Here is a 14,639-nt window from a genome sequence, read left to right on the forward strand (position 1 = left end):
AGATTTTAGTTTACGGCCCTGTTTGTTTGCTTTGTGGTATACAGTTTGTTACTTAATGCAATATATTATTTTTGTGAAATGTTACTGTTTGCTGCATATATCGTATATGCCATTGCATTTTGCTCTTTGGAGCTTGAGTCATGACTGTAGAGGGTTATGCGATCAGTCCACCAATGGATTTATGAAATAAAATACAAATAAATACATGCACATCAGTGCTTGTATGCTGTTCAGATGGGGAATGACTAGTAAATGTGGAGCTGGAGTCACCTCTGCTCATATCAGACACTCTCAACCAACAGAGCAGTGGGTTTGCAAGGACATGTTTTCTCAACTATGCCACACGTAGAGCTGTTTTACATCCTGCAATGCACATGGCACCTCATCTAGTTTTAAGGCCTTAACACCAGGTGTGGCAAGGATACTGCACTAGCACTACAAAAAAACAATGATGGCTTAGTGGTAAATCACTTTGGCTATAGTATGCAGGGTCCTGGGTTTGATCCTACCAGAGGCTGTTTATTTGTATTGAAAGATTGGCATAATGGTTAAGTTGTCTGCCTTACAAACACAAGGTGCAGGGTTTGATTCTGACATGGGGTAATTGGCTAGGCTTAAAATGGCCCACAAGGGCACTTAGCCTAGTACTAATCTATGAACCTATGAAGCCCCTTGTGGCACACTGGCATTTCTGTAATGAGGTGGTACATAGCAGGCATTCTGAATGCTACCCGAAAGTATAACTGATATACTGATTGGGCCATATTAACAGCTTAGTGAGATATATACAACTGGAAAGCTAAGAATGAAACATTGCACTGTGGTGAAATATCATCCCTCATTCTCTCCCAGTGCAAATGCCAGAATGCAGTCAGTCTAATATACATGCACAATTGTACAGAAGAGTGCATTATTGGGTGTTTACCATCATTCAACAAAAGCATGTGCAACCAGGTATGATGCTTGATTTCTTCATAGCTAAATAGGTTGCAATCAGCAACTGGAACAAAAACATAGATAATAAAAGCTACAGCATTTATGCATGATGTACAAGGAAATGGAGCAACAGCTCACAGTATACTTCTGAACATGCACACATGTACTATCCAAGGTTACCTGGTTGCTACAGCACACAACCAGTTCTGCAGTGCAGCCTGCATACATGTCTATCTGTATGTTTTGAGGTAAATTACATTTTTACCCTTGTAGTAGTCTATTACCAGCTCTTATGTTGTGCATTTCCATGGCAATGGTGGCCATGCCTCTTTCTGTGCCAGCTCATATGGAGCTTTTTGTGCTAATCTGCTACCTTTGTTGTGGTACTATGGTGCCACTTGACTCGATGATGGCACTTCTCATCTATATACTGTTTACCCTATTATAGACAACATCATCGACTGTTCCTAAATGGTACCATGTGGCCCAACAGTTCTCTTCCTTTAGCTCTTTGGCACACAGGGATATACCACTGACTATGACCCAATATCTGGGACAAATAATCATCCTTGTACTTGAGGAGCTGACAGATGTAGGTGGAAAATGAGTGGTTGAGCCTGCTTACTTATCTTAAGATAGGATGGGAACAGCACATGCCAAGGAACATACTACATTCAGATCCTTGCTGGAGAATGCAGAGTCAAAGAAGACATTTGTTTCAAGGAAGGTGAGGCATCTGTGGGGTTTATGCTACTCGCAGACAGCATTGGTTTCCCTGGGCATGTACCAAAACAACGATAAGTTATAAGCAGAAACTTCAATCCTCCCACATGTAATGATGTCACTGCAACTTGACACTCTGGAACCTCATCCTTTAAGGAACTAATGGATCGGAGGACTATTGATCATGGGGGAGCAGCTGTCTCAGTAGAGCTTAGAAAGAACGCTTTATGGTTGGGGGAATCTAAAGTTTAAAAAAAACATGCCCCTGCCCAGTCATTGAGCTACTGTTGCCTATCTGTCTCACTTTTGTGTGCCTGTAACAGCTACAAGGTAGGGTGATTACAGATACGTCTGTTGTTGCCAGTAGTGCTTTGCAATTGATCATGTATTGTTCAGTAGCAGTGATACTATTACATGCATGCACGTAATCTCATGCACACACGGGAATTAGTTCTTTTTCTTCTACATGAGAATTTCATTTACATGGCAGTTCACTGATCTGTACACTCTCCTCATATTTATTCACTATGTTGCCTGTAGGCATGGAGGCTTTTAGTCATTAGGGGGCTGTTATATTTTTATATTAAGGAATGTCTTCTGGCTGTCCTTCAGAAATAAAATAATTTAATTAAAATGTTATAACAAACATGCTAGTACAGCCTAGGCTCAGAAAGAAAGTCAGCATCTTCAGTGGTCTGCTTATAATGTCCATCCATCCATCCATTCATCTGTTTATTTTCTAAACTGCTTGCCCTTTAGATGGCTGTGGTGTGGTACCAAGCCGATCAGGAATACCGGACTTCTGTATTCTAGCTCATGTTGTGGTATCCAAGCTCATGTTCTGGGGACCGCTGGAATTCTCTGGAAAACTGACAGGTATCTTCCCTTGGTTCATCCTGGATCTGCCTTAGTGCATCCTCCTACTGGTTCAGGAGTTCCTCGAATTGTTCCTTCATCCTACCTACTATGTCCACAGCTAAGATCAATGTGTCTGCGCACTTGCTGGCAATGTTTTTGACCAACTCTACCCTGAATCACTGACTTATTTTGCCAGAAGCCCTCTGTGGTTACATAAAGAATCATTCTTCTTGGTCTCTGGTCTTTGTTTCAGAAATTGATACTGTTGCTTTTTGATGAGATTATAGCTGGGTATTACAAATGTAATTTGGAAACTACTGGTGACTACTTTTGCACGGGCATATGGAATCTACTATAAGGCTCTGGTGCAAGTTCTTTTTAACTATAGACACTTATTTTCCATTTTTTCAAGGACGAATACCAGTAAATCACAAATTTGTCAGGTACGGAAAAAATGGATTTTCATTGACTTTCCCATTTTATGCCAGGAAATGAATTGACCAGAAGCTGTATTTCTGCTCATGTTTATTTATTATATTGTCAGCTTGCATTATTGAATGTTCTGTGGCAAGAATTTGTTTTAATTTTCAGTATATATTGAAGCAGAAGACGATTGTAAAGATATCAGTTTAATGACTGGAAATTACATTTAAAAATCAAGGGTATAATTCCTGGATTATATCTCATGAAATTGAATCAGTGTCCCTAAAGCTCATAAAGCAGACTTTAAATATTGTACTTTAAGCCATTCACTTTTCTTGCTTGATTCTGTGATAGTGAGTCACTGGAAGCCTGCCATCTTTCATTTACTATTAGAACACTGCAGCATGAAACTGAATACTGATTACCTGGGTATCACCAAAGATATGGTTTTTATAACTTTTTTCAGATTCACCAGCACTGTACACTTTTAGAAATAAGTAACAGGTATTCATACTTTTTTTTCAGTCCCCACTTTATTCACCTCATGGTCAAAAGTAGCTGGAGCAAATCTAGCCCATTGCAGGACACATGAACATAAATTAACCACACTTAAACACCTCCACCCCACAGAAACACACATCACCACCTACATATGATTTAGAGCATCACCGATTCACTTACCACATGTCATTTCGACGTGGGTGGGATAAAAGATCTTGGCAAAACCCCATGAGGACACATGAAGAAACTGAATTCCACAAATAATGCATCTCATGCAGGAATCGTATCAGAGAACAAGAATGTCTATGGGTGCAATGTTTGTTACAATAAGAGTCAATGTGTGTTATCTGAATAATTTTGTCATCTTTATTAATACATCCATTTACAAAAAAAGAATCTGTTTAAAATGGGTAACTGGATTTTTGTGTGGGCTGTGAGGTGTGACAAAGCATATAAATGTTCTATATGTTATAAAGGTATCTCCTTCCCATCTATAAAATCATTGCCAGTATAAACCAGCAGTACTTTAAATCAATCAATCCTGTTAAACTTTGAACCACTACAGCTTTGAAGGTCCACTACACAACTGAGAAAATGGAGACAGAAGGATATTTTTCATGACCCAGCTGAGAAAATATCTCCAGTAAATAATCCTGGTTTTTGATGGTTCTTATCTCTGGTGCTAATATTGTTGCTAAATGAAAAAAATAAAGTCTTGAAAAAGTGGTCCTCCAACAGCTACAGTTAGGCCATGACATTTGCAGCCCGAAATCTATATGTGCACAGTAATTTTTGTAATGCTTGTACAGCAAAAACAGTATGAGTTGTAATGTGCCTTACCTGTTTTTCAGTGCAATGTAGATCCTTCCAATGAGAAAAATGTGTTGCATTCAATCACTTGTTCTTACGATTTGTTTGGTGAATAATGGCTACATAAGGTCCAGCATCATTGGATTCTTCATAAATTGTTGTCACTAAAAAGGTGTATAGAATATGAAATATGTTAGGTGAAAATATAGAAAAACTTAAAAAAAATTTAATGCATGCAGACATCATCTTATACTATAGGTCAGACCCCATCCATATGAGTTGCTAAAAATAAGTAATATTGAACATAAAGATGTATATGCTGGAAAATCTACTTTCTACTGTAACATAAAGCTGGAACCAAAATGCAGGATTATATACTCACAGAAAATGCAGTGACCTGCAATATTCTTTGATTTAATGGAATTAAAATGTCATGTATGAAAACAATGTGCATCAGAATATTATTTAATACCATAGGTTCCCTCCTATTTTGGAAATGAACAAATTGTGTCTCAACACGGGTGCAATCCCTTACACATGCTAAGAGTGGTTGCTCTTGCTCGCAAACCGCCCCATCAAATCAAATGCCCGTCTGGCTTGTAGCCTAACTTTGTTCCCTAAAACGGAATATTAGCGCTAGGCCAACGTACGGAGTCTACAGACTGTTGGTAGCAGACTTGCTTTATTTCTCCTTCTAATATTCCGCCATGCACAAACTGACACTATAACTTAGCAGTGGGTAAAGTCACCGCCTCTTTCAACCTTCTTTTATGGTTCCCTTAGGTAGCACATTTGCCCCAGTTAGGTGTATCTACACTACATGCCATGGTTAGTTGTTTTTCCCCTGTTATACTATGTTTTATGTTTAAAGAGCTGTACTTTTCCTCAATTGTTTTTTTTTAAATGCTTATTATGCCTATAACTATTTGATTAATTGGTGTCTGTTTCTGCCTACCAGACAGTGAGTTGAATGTTTTAAGTGCTATGCATTACCTTAATTGCCTTTCTTAAAATAATTTATCTGCCTGCTTGATTAAGTACTCTGTCTGCCTAACAGATGGTAGAAAGGACACAGCCTTCTACAGATATCTGCTCTTGATTCCTCTAGGTAGTGCTCTAGACATTGTGATAATTCTAGGTTGTGTAAAAGACTGTGCCGGAACTCATCTTTGCTAGTACAACTGTTTAGATTACCCTGGCAGAATTTAATGTTTTGATTTTCTCTGTACATGTTAAGCTATATTTTTAAAGTGCTCTGCATTGCCTTTTATATTACTTTACTAGCTGTATTATCTGCTTGTACTTGCTCTATTGTGCTATTTATTGCCTGTTAACTTTACTCTGATTGCTAGCTAGCTACCCTAGTTAGTTTTCCTCATCATTTTACCAGGCTGGTGTGCTGTGGTAACGTTGGGTTTTGTACAGTGATTGAGTTATTAACCCTGCATGCTATCCTACCCTCTTTTGCACTTTCTAATAGCTGTACTTTTGCTGCTAATTACCTCTCTTCTTTTACCACTCTCTATATTTCCCCTTCTTCTATGTCTATCGTTTGAACTCTCTGTCTACCTACAATTGTCACTTCTACATCTATCCCATGAGCTCTGTATATAGCTACTAAATTCTTATATACTATTCCTTCCCTACTGACTATTCCCCCTTACTCCTTCCTCTCTTTACATGCAGTTTTAACCATTTTATGAGCCTAACCTAGTCTATCTCTCCTCTCATTTTGCAGTTCCTCACTTCAGAAGCTCACCACAGAAGCCCCCTCCCCACCACCAAACACGGAATACATCCTGCATCATCTCTGAAAACTCCCTGGAGCTTGCCTGCTAGATTGACTCATAGAACTCCTGAAGACTGCCCTTAAATCCCTAGTGATATCTGCATTGCTTACTGTACTTATTTCCTTGTTTCACTTGAAAGAAAGTTACTGTTTGTCATTTTTGCATTTAAGTTACCTGTAACACATTGCATTTAAGTTACCTGGCACTTGCTCACTAAGTCAGCACTAAAAAATTAAAAGCACTACACCCTCAAAAACTCCCCTTGAGTACCTTGTTCCCCTTTGGCCCTTTTTTTCAATTATAAAGGAATTCCCAATACTATTCTAGCATGTCCAAAGGTCAGTTGTCAATCTCCTCTCCGGTCCAGCTGGTGAATCTGGGAATCTTGAGGCAATGTTACAACTGCCTCATGTACACAGACAACCCTCTCCTCCTCCCAACAAATTCCAACACGTGAGAGATGCAACCATATAGCCAAACTGGAGGCTAAGCTCTCTCAACTCAGTACTGGTGTAACCAGTCAGCAGGAGAAGGAAACCACATTCACTACAATTCCAGTCTCACATAGACATACCACGACAGCAAACCAAACACATAAACATACAAAAACATACTCGGAGGCTGTAAATAAAAATCTGCCTAAGCAGCAGAGACCTCCAAAGCAGACACCCAAGCAACCGCTACCCCAAAACAAAACACGTGCAACACATAGCTCACAAAGCCAGTGTGGCGAACAGTCACAGCCCTTAAGGCTAAACAACACACCTGATACACTTGTAATAGGTGACTCTATCGTCAGGCACACTGACGTCCCGTTCACCAGGTTGAACAAGGAGAAGGTCACGGTGAGCTGCCTGTTGGGCGCTAGGATCCGCCACATAACACAAGCACTCAGGTCACTCCAAGGCAAGTACAAATATGATTCAGTCATTGTCCATGCTGGTGTGAATGACCTGAGATGTACCTCCCTGGACTATATGAAAAGAGACATAGAGGAGCTCTCTGAGCATGTAGCCCAAACCGGTATGACCCTGACCTTGAGTAGCATCTTACCCTCACCAAGAATGATGCCACAATATGAAGACAAGATGATCAATTTCAACAATTGGCTTAAGTATTGGTGTCATTCAAAGGGGATCCAATGCCTGTCAGCCTGGGATGACATGCTCGACAAGCCACGATGCTTCGCTAGGGACAGCTTGCACCTGTCACCCCTGGGCTTTTGGATATTGGCAAAGGCTCTTGCTACCCCCATAGTGCCTTTTTTAGGCAAGGCTCAAAAGACAAACCCACCTCCATAGGTATCACAAGGGTTAAGAAACTAAGAGTAATGCTACTCAACGCCAGAAATCTAAACCTCAAGATGCATGCACTCGAAACTCTCCTTAGCATGGAGAACATTGATATCTGTGCAGTAACAGAAACCTGGTTCAAGGCTCCTGAGAGCACCCCAGCACTACCAGGTTATACCTCATACCATGCTTTTCGGCCCCAAAACTTGGACCGAACCACAAAAGGAGGGGGAGTATCAATATTCGTCAAAGATACCCACACCTCCAGGTTGGTGGCACAGCACGAAGCATCAGAGACTATCCATGTGCAACTAACAGTGGGTAAAACTGCCTTCCAGTTTATAGCCTGCTACAGACCACCCTCCCAAACCCAGGAACCCCACTCAGCCTTCCTGAGAATACTGGAAAATATGAAGGTCTCTGCAAACACCATTATATTGGGTGACGTCAACTACCCAAACATAGACTGGGAGCATTACTCTAGCTCCAGCATCCTAGCCCAAAGGTTCCTAGAATTTATAAACTCAAATGCTATGGAACAACTTGTTACCACTCCCACAAGAGGGGAAAACATACTGGACCTGATCATCACCAACATGGGGACTCTATGCTCCAGACCAGAAATGTATCCCTCATTGGTAAGATCAGACCATAAATTAATCTCACTGGATATTCACATCCCGACCCCACCCCCTGCCCAGAAAACCACAGTGAAAAACTTCTCTAAAGCAAATTTCACACTCCTCAAAACTGAGGTGGAATCCTTCAAAGCCCCCAGGCCTGTGGAAAATACGGCCCAGACCGCAGAATCCTTTATAAACGCATTCTATGAACACCTTCAGGAATGCATGGATCATGCAATCCCAAATAAAACCAAGACCCAGTTCTCCAAAGACAGGCGTCCTGTCTGGTGGACCCCAGCCATAAACAAACTATACAATAGAAGGAGGAAGCTACTACATGATGGAGCAAAATCCCAAAAAGGGAAGGCATCTCTGATCAGTATTAGCAAAAAACTACGGGCACTCATAAAATCATCTAAGGCCAGCTTCGAGAGAAAAATTGCACAGGGCACTAAGGATAAGCACAAGGCTTTCTTTAGTTATGTTAGGAACCTGGGTGGGAATTCCCAGATATGCTCAGAATTAGTCCAAAATGACAAAAAATACACTGAACCCACAGACATTGCCAACATCCTAGCTGACAGGTTCAGCGCAAACTTCTCCCCCCCTCTCCACCAAAAGGGCAAATATCTATCCCAGCAGAGTGCTGCCCCCCTGACATCTCAGATGCTCAGGTAAGAGCCGCCCTCTCCAAAGCAAAAAACACAGCATCAATGGGACCAGACAGTGTCCCAGGCTGCGTCTTACATGAACTCCAAGAAGAGCTAAACCCAAACATAAAACTACTGTTCAATCTCAGCCTTACTACAGGATATGTACCCAAAGAGTGGCATACAGCAACAGTGGTCCCTCTCCACAAAGGTGGTGCCTCAATGGATCCTGGAAACTATCGCCCCATAAGCCTGACTAGCTTGGTCTGCAAAGCTATGGAAAGGATCATCATGGACCTCATAAATAAAGATATCGGTGACCTACAGACACTGGATCCTACCCAGTTCGGCTTTGTTAAGTGCAGATCCTGCCTCTTAAACCTGGCCGATTTCTTTGAAACAGTCACCAAGGCCATTGATGAGGGGAAGGTGGTCCACACAGCCTACCTGAACCTCGCAAAAGCCTTCGATACAATACCCCACTCGGGCATTATAGATAAGCTCACCAGCTTAAACATAAACCCCTATGTCACTAGATGGGTTGCAAACTGGCTCAAGGACAGAACCCACATGGTTAGAATTGCTGGAGCCATGTCAGACTCCAAACCAGTTACAAGTGGCATCCCACAAGGCTCAGTCCTGGGACCTCTCTTGTTCGGTATATATTTCGGAGGTACAGGCCAACATGGAAGGACTGTGGCTGACCAAGTTCGCAGATGACTGCAAACTGGGTGCCATAATCGACTCTCCAGCCGACACAAGCATCCTCCAAAAGGGCCTCATAGAAACAGACAACTGGTGTCAGAGCCATGGCCTCAAGCTAAATGCCAAAAAGTGTATAGTCATCCCCTTTGGCAAAAACAAAGTGCCCACAAATTACCACATAGGTGGTAATCCATTAAGTACAGAAGAAGTAATTAGCGACCTGGGGATCCAAGTTGATAGCAATCTCTCATTTGAAAACCACGTGGCCACAGTGGTTAGAAAAACATTTTATATAGCCCACCTAATCATGAAGGGATTCCCATCTAGATTAGGGGAGGTCATTGTGCCTCTTTACTCATCCCTCATCAGGCCCATAATTGAGTACAATACCCCTTTTGGGATGTACCTTACCAGACACTTGCAGCAACTGGAAAGACCCCAAAAGTACCTCACCAAGAGGATCAAAGGGCTCAAACAGATGCCATATGCTGCCCGGTTAAAGAAACTCCAGCTCTACTCAGTGGCATACCTCCTGCTCAGAGGCAATCTGTGCCTGACGTATAAAGCCATGTCCAACCCGGAATTAATGGACATGCTGCACCTCAGAAAATCCAAATCCCATCGAGCTACGCGCTTGAGAGACTTGAACCTCAGCACTGAAATAAATAGGACAAGCTGGTGGGACAGATTCATAACCCAGAGGCTCCCTTCACTCTGGAATAAAATCCCAGTCCAGGTTAGGCAGAGTCCCTCATTGACTCTCTTCAAGAGGAATCTTGATGAGTGGATGGGAGATCGTAGGTTTACCCCGGGTATCTCTTCTGTGTCACTGTTAGACAGAGGCACAGTATACTAACCTCGAAAAAGGGCATAGCAAAATTAATTTAAAATGGGTGGCGAAAGCCAAACACACTCTGGCTAGGCTTATAAATGCCCTAGGGCAGATAGCCTAGTATGAACCTATGAACCTATAAAGTTTACTATTGAATGTAGGTAACCTTAAATAGTCTACTGTGTCTGTACTACCTACTTAGTAATACATTTACTTTTGTCTAACCTCCCTTGTAAGTGATTCAGCAGCCTACCGTGGACCACACGGACATACTCTCTCCCCCCAAGTCACCTTAGTCCCAGATACTTTCATAGCGAAAGTTGTAAGTGATCTGCTCACCATTGCTGCCTGCTTTCTTCATTCTCACCACTAGGTGGCAGCACCCACTAACCAAATGCCAGTGCAACTGTAATGTTACCTAGCTTCCCTCCTATTAACATGACTCCTTAATTTAAGAGCCTGTATTCTATTTTTTTTTCTCTCTCTCTGTCTACAATCTGTTTTTTTCACCCCTGTACAACATTAACTATTCGACTCATAACACCTCTTACATCCCTACAAAGTACTTGTCCTTTTCTGGTTCTACATTTACCATACCTGCTAACCTTTCTATATCATCAGCAGTAGTAGCTGATACTTTTTCGCTGTTGATCTCTCTCCTTTCATTACAAACTAATCCCTCCTCATGAAACCTCAACACCCACTCTCCCCTCCATATCCTCCACTAATCTTTCAACTCATGCCTCCCAATCAAAACAATCCAAATACCTCTGCTACTTAACTCAGCTTCTAACTTCCATACTTTTATCTGGCGATATACACCCCAACCCAGGCCCAAACCCCTCTTCCTCAATGTCTAAATCCATCCTATTTGCATCTCTTAATGCACAGAGCTTAACTAACAAAATTCCAAATCTACATGCCTCTCCATAACAAACCAGACATCCTAGCCATTTCTGAAACCTGGCTAAAACCTCATATAAAAAATGAAGAGATAGTACCACCCAATTACTCTATCATCAGAACAGACAGAACCCATAAAAAGGGTGGTGGAGTAGCTCTACTCTACTCATCCTCCCTATGCATAACACCTTATAATAAAGTCATTCCCCAGTTTGCTAATGCAGAATTAATACTTGCTCATCTTCAGTTAAACAAACACAAATATAAACACATAGCCTCCCTTTACATACCCCCTGGAGACAATATCCCAATACTCGAAGAGATCCTCTCCTGGCTTTCAACTAACATCTGTAATGAAACTACAATCATGGGAGACACCAACATTAACTGGTCCTCCATTGTATCCCCTGCTCATTCCCTCAACATCAATCTATATAACTACTCTCAACTCATCAACTCCATAACTAGGCCATGCAAAGACCTCACTAGTGGCAACATCTTAGACTGGATTCTAGTCTCCCACCCTCACTACTACCCCAATAGTGGAACCCTTCCTGACTCCCTCAGCGACCACCTTCCCATCTTCACTAGATGTCTTCCTTCTCCCTTACACGTTACTCATAATTACATCACTACCCGATGCCATAGAAACTTTAAACCAGAAGCTTTCTCTGACTCCCTAAAATCACTTAACTGGTACCCTTTAAAACTCTGCCCCTTGAAAATGCAATCACTCACTTTAATACTACCTTTCTAAATCTTCTAGATGCTCACGCTCCCTTAATAACCAAAAGAATAAAAAAGAAATCCACCCCCTGGTTAACAAAAAACACGCTAACCAACATGCGACTTAAAGACAAAGCCTGGACACAATACCAGAGGAACAAATCCACATCTACCCTCAATGAATACAAAAGTCTTCGTAACTCAGTTAAAAAGCTTATCTCTGCAGACCATCGAAACTACTTCTCCCGACTTCAAAGCTACCACAAAACTAACCCACAAAGGTTCTGGAGAGGTATAACTGCCCTCTTAAAACTTGGTACTACAGAAAACCCAATACCTTGCCCAAATGTACAAGACACTGATCTTGCCACCCAATTCAACTCTTTTTTCATAGATTCTATTTCCAAACTTACCTCCTCTTTTTCAAATATCAATCCACCTACTACCTCCACTTCTCATCACCCATCTCCCCCTCCATCTTCTTTCACTCATCCCCCACCCACTCAACCCCCACCTTTCCACATTAAACCTATTCCTACTTCTACCATAAAAAAACTCCTACAGAAACTAAAACCATGCACCAATGCCCCTGATAACATTCCCTCATACTTCCTCAGCATAGCTGCCAAAGCCATTGCCCTCCCTATCAGTATCCTAATCAACCGCTCTATCCAAGAAGGTATTGTTCCTCAAATCTGGAAAAAAGCTTACATCATTCCTCTGCATAAAGGTGGAACTAATACTAATATTAGCAATTTCCGTCCCATCGCCATCCTCTCTCCCATTTCAAAAGTCCTAGAGAAATGTAGCCATCTTCAACTCCTTCCCCATCTCTTAGACAACAACCTATTAACTCCTACCCAGCATGGATTCAGACGCCATCATAGCACTATGACAGCCCTCCTATCCTTCCTAAAAACTGTGAATAAAGCTAGAGATTCTGACCTCACTGTATCTACCATCCTACTCGATCTCTCTAAGGCCTTTGACACTATCTCTCATAACCTACTTCTTACTAAGCTATCTAACCTAAACCTTTCATCATCATCCCTTACTTGGTTTACCAGCTATCTCTCCAATAGGCAACAAGCTGTCAAGTGGAAGAAAGCCACCTCCTCCTTTCTCAACACCCCCACAGGTGTCCCACAAGGTTCTATATTGGGCCCCCTCCTCTTCAATATTTTCATTAATGACTTTTTCCACTCTATCCCTCTTGCAAACATTATTCAATATGCAGATGATTCCACAATTATCTGTGCTGCCACATCCATCCCAATTCTTTTAAAGCTTACTCAAGATGCCTTCTCCTCCACTGAACAGTGGATGAAATACAGCCATCTAGCACTCAATGCTGCTAAAACTAAACTAATGATATTTACTCCCTCTAAAACTAATAACTTTGATAGAAATTTATTCTCCATTACCAGCTAAAATAACACACCTCTTGAGCTGGTATCTGAAACCAAACTACTAGGAGTCCAAATAGATGACAAGCTTAAATTCAACTCCCATCTACTACTAAACATAAAAAAACCCACCAAAAACTTGGCATGCTCTACCGACACAATCGGTTCCTCACCTCAACTAGAAAACTTACTCTCTCTACCACATTTCTCCTTCCCTCCCTTCTCTATGGTGCCCCCTTCTAACAAACCTACAATCATCTCTCAAAACCAAACTGTCCTCTTGCTACAATAAAATAGCCAGATTCGCCACCAGCAACAAATCATCAACCTATCACTGTGAACCTCTCCACAAACTCAACTGGCTAGAACTTCCCTACTACCTCTCCTATACTCAGCTCACCTATGCTCATAAACTCATATTCCAGCCATACCTCTGTCCCTCCCTCTCAACTACCTTTAAAATGCACCACACCCAAAGACTTCTAAGATCAAACAATCAAAACCTTATTGAGGTTTACAGACCCCTCCACCCCCCAGGACAAAACCTCCTGTCCTTCTCACTAGCACGCCTATGGAACTCCCTTCCCCCCTCCATTCGTACAATTGCTAGCCTCCCATACTTTAAAAAATCACTTCACTCTCATCTAACATCCACATGGGAATGCTTCTGCTCCCATCCTTCATAACTTACTCTCAACTCTTTTTTTTCTCTTCTTCTCTCAGATCCCAGATAGAAAATTCATGCTTGCTTGTAGTATACAACTCCTTACTTGTACCTAGCTATCTCTTAGCCTACTGCATCTAACTACCTATCCTTAATCCCATTAGGAGAAAAAAAAACACATTCTATTTTTAATATCTTTGCATTTATTACTTTTGATTGCAATATGTTTGATCTGTTTTATAACCAGAAATTATACAATGTTAATCTCTGTAATCTTCATGTAATCTATGTGTGGAACTTAATCGTTGTATAATCTGTATGTGGAGCTTTTCTCCCCAGGACTCCATTGAAAATGGGTTCTTTAGGCCCAATGGACTATCCTAGTTAAACAACTGCAAATAAATAAATAAAATAAATAATTGTTTTATTTCAGGAGTTAGTGATGTGAAAGTGCCCTAGAGTTCTGAGATTATTTTTATATGTTTTTGCTAGCACATCCTGCTTGAATTACTTTATTGCAGTTTTTCTCCTTTATTTGGTTGAGTAGCAGTGGCACTAAGTCTGCACATGTGGTATCTGGTAAGCTCTGTCAAGTTCATAGGTGTTTACTAGGCTAACAACCACTAGGACATTTTTAACCCTACCCATGTATCCTAAATCGCTGACAGATTCTGGTACCCTTTATAAGTAAATGGGAGATGAACCATTTACAGTTTGCCAGTGTGGAGATGAACCATTTACAGGCTGCCAGTGTCCTTTAGAGACATAGGTGCCAAACCAGAGATGAATTTCTTGTT

General features: G+C 41.3%; 1 protein-coding gene across 5 annotated transcripts in view; it reads right to left on the reverse strand.

Annotated features, from left to right (window-relative positions):
• LOC122815795 (myelin-oligodendrocyte glycoprotein-like) overlaps positions 1-14,639 on the reverse strand; it is a 402,462-nt gene that overhangs the window by 200,460 nt on the left and 187,363 nt on the right. For all 5 annotated transcript variants that reach the window (XM_044088581.1, XM_044088583.1, XM_044088580.1 and 2 more), the window contains one exon: positions 4,282-4,415. The gene's annotated coding sequence lies outside the window, so the exon portion shown is untranslated. The remainder of the gene's footprint in view (positions 1-4,281; positions 4,416-14,639) is intronic.

This window comes from Protopterus annectens, chromosome 11.part0 (assembly GCF_019279795.1).
Source record: "Protopterus annectens isolate FY-2018-M chromosome 11.part0, PAN1.0, whole genome shotgun sequence".
Taxonomy (NCBI): domain Eukaryota; kingdom Metazoa; phylum Chordata; order Ceratodontiformes; family Protopteridae; genus Protopterus; species Protopterus annectens.